The sequence below is a fragment of the Mustela nigripes genome, chromosome 2 (assembly GCF_022355385.1).
Source record: "Mustela nigripes isolate SB6536 chromosome 2, MUSNIG.SB6536, whole genome shotgun sequence".
Classification (NCBI taxonomy): domain Eukaryota; kingdom Metazoa; phylum Chordata; class Mammalia; order Carnivora; family Mustelidae; genus Mustela; species Mustela nigripes.
Genome location: NC_081558.1, coordinates 83,365,843 through 83,368,985, shown reverse-complemented (window position 1 = coordinate 83,368,985; position 3,143 = coordinate 83,365,843).

The following is a 3,143-nucleotide window of genomic DNA, read 5'->3' as shown; positions in this document are numbered from 1 at the left end:
AATGCTTTTTCAGCATCTATTGAGAGTATCATATGGTTCTTGTTCTTTCTTTTATTGATGTGTTGTATCACATTGACTGATTTGCGGATGTTGAACCAACCTTGCAGCCCTGGAATAAATCCCACTTGGTCGTGGTGAATAATCTTTTTAATGTACTGTTGAATCCTATTGGCTAGTATTTTGTTGAGTATTTTCGCATCTGTGTTCATCAAGGATATCGGTCTATAGCTCTCTTTTTTGATGGGATCCTTGTCTGGTTTTGGGATCAAGGTGATGCTGGCCTCATAAAATGAGTTTGGAAGTTTTCCTTCCATTTCTATTTTTTGCAACAGTTTCAGGAGAATAGGAATTAGTTCTTCTTTAAATGTTTGGTAGAATTCCCCCGGGAAGCCGTCTGGCCCTGGGCTTTTGCTTGTTTGGAGATTTTTAATGACTGTTTCAATCTCCTTACTGGTTATGGGTCTGTTCAGGCTTTCTATTTCTTCCTGGCTCAGTTGTGGTAGTTTATATGTTTCTAGGAATGCATCCATTTCTTCCAGATTGTCAAATTTATTGCCGTAGAGTTGCTGATAGTATGTTCTTATAAAAGTTTGTATTTCTTTGGTGTTAGTTGTGATCTCTCCTCTTTCATTCATGATTTTATTTATTTGGGTCCTTTCTCTTTTCTTTTTGATAAGTCGGGCCAGGGGTTTATCAATTTTATTAATTCTTTCAAAGAACCAGCTCCTAGTTTCGTTGATTTGTTCTATTGTTTTTTTGGTTTCTATTTCATTGATTTCTGCTCTGATCTTTATGATTTCTCTTCTCCTGCTGGGCTTAGGGTTTCTTTCTTGTTCTTTCTCCAGCTCCTTTAGGTGTAGGGTTAGGTTGTGTACCTGAGACCTTTCTTGTTTCTTGAGAAAGGCTTGTACCACTATATATTTTCCTCTCAGGACTGCCTTTGTTGTGTCCCACAGATTTTGAACCGTTGTATTTTCATTATCATTTGTTTCCATGATTTTTTTCAATTCTTCTTTAATTTCCCGGTTGACCCATTCATTCTTTAGAAGGATACTGTTTAGTCTCCATGTATTTGGGTTCTTTCCAAACTTCCTTTTGTGGTTGAGTTCTAGCTTTAGAGCATTGTGGTCTGAAAATATGCAGGGAATGATCCCAATCTTTTGATACCGGTTGAGTCCTGATTTAGGACCGAGGATGTGATCTATTCTGGAGAATGTTCCATGTGCACTAGAGAAGAATGTGTATTCTGTTGCTTTGGGATGAAATATTCTGAACATATCTGTGATGTCCATCTGGTCCAGTGTGTCGTTTAAGGCCTTTATTTCCTTGCTGATCTTTTGCTTGGATGACCTGTCCATTTCAGTGAGGGGAGTGTTAAAGTCCCCTACTATCATTGTATTATTGTTGATGTGTTTCTTTGATTTTGTTATTAATTGGTTTATATAGTTGGCTGCTCCCACATTGGGGGCATAGATATTTAAAATTGTTAAATCTTCTTGTTGGACAGACCCTTTGAGTATGATATAGTGTCCTTCCTCATCTCTTATTATAGTCTTTGGCTTAAAATCTAATTGATCTGATATAAGGATTGCCACTCCTGCTTTCTTCTGATGTCCATTAGCATGGTAAATTCTTTTCCACCCCCTCACTTTAAATCTGGAGGTGTCTTCGGGCTTAAAATGTGTTTCTTGGAGGCAACATATAGATGGGTTTTGTTTTTTTATCCATTCTGATACCCTGTGTCTTTTGACAGGGGCATTTAGCCCATTCACATTCAGGGTAACTATTGAGAGATATGAATTTAGTGCCATTGTATTGCCTGTAAGGTGACTGTTACTGTATATGGTCTCTGTTCCTTTCTGATCTACCACTTGTAGGCTCTCTCTTTGCTTAGAGGACCCCTTTCAATATTTCCTGTAGAGCTGGTTTGGTGTTTGCAAATTCTTTCAGTTTTTGTTTGTCCTGGAAGCTTTTAATCTCTCCTTCTATTTTCAATGATAGCTTAGCTGGATATAGTATTCTTGGCTGCATGTTTTTCTCGTTTAGTGCTCTGAAAATATCATGCCAGCTCTTTCTGGCCTGCCAGATCTCTGTGGATAAGTCAGCTGCCAATCTAATATTTTTACCATTGTATGTTACAGACTTCTTTTCCCTGGCTGCTTTCAGGATTTTCTCTTTGTCATTGAGACTTGTAAATTTTACTATTAGGTGACGGGGTGTGGGCCTATTCTTATTGATTTTGAGGGGCATTCTCTGAACCTCCTGAATTTTGATGCTCGTTCCCTTTGCCATATTGGGGAAATTCTCCCCAATAATTCTCTCCAGTATACCTTCTGCTCCCCTCTCACTTTCTTCTTCTTCTGGAATCCCAATTATTCTAATGTTGTTTCGTCTTATGGTGTCACTTATCTCTCGAATTCCCCCTCGTGGTCCAGTAGCTGTTTGTCCCTCTTTTGCTCAGCTTCTTTATTCTCTGTCATTTGGTCTTCTATATCACTAAATCTTTCTTCTGCCTCATTTATCCTAGCAGTTAGAGCCTCCATTTTTGATTGCACCTCATTAATAGCTTTTATGATTTCAACTTGGTTAGATTTTAGTTTTTATTTCTCCAGAAAGGGCTTTTATATCCTTCGAGAGGGTTTCTCTAATATCTTCCATGCCTTTTTCGAGCCCGGCTAGAACCTTGAGAATTGTCATTCTGAACTCTAGATCTGATATATTCCAATGTCTGTATTGATTAGGTCCCTAGCCTTCGGTACTGCCTCTTGTTCTTTTTTTTGTGTTGAATTTTTACGTCTTGTCATTTTGTCCAGATTAGAGTAAATGAAGGGGCAAGTAAAATACTAAAAGGGTGGCAACAACCCCAGGAAAATATGCTTTAACCAAATTAGAAGAGATCCAAAATCGTGAGTGGGGAGAAAGGGGATAAAAAGAGGTTCAAAAAGGAAGAAAGAAAAAAAAAAAGAAAAAAGAAAAAAAAAGAAAAGAAAAGAAAAGAATTTTTTACAAAAGAAAACACCTAAGAAAAATGTAAAAAAGAAAAAATATATATATTAGATAAACTAGTAAAAAATCGTTAAAAATGAAAAAGATAACATAAAAAAAAAATGTTACCCAAAGGCGAGAATAAAAAAAAAAAAAAA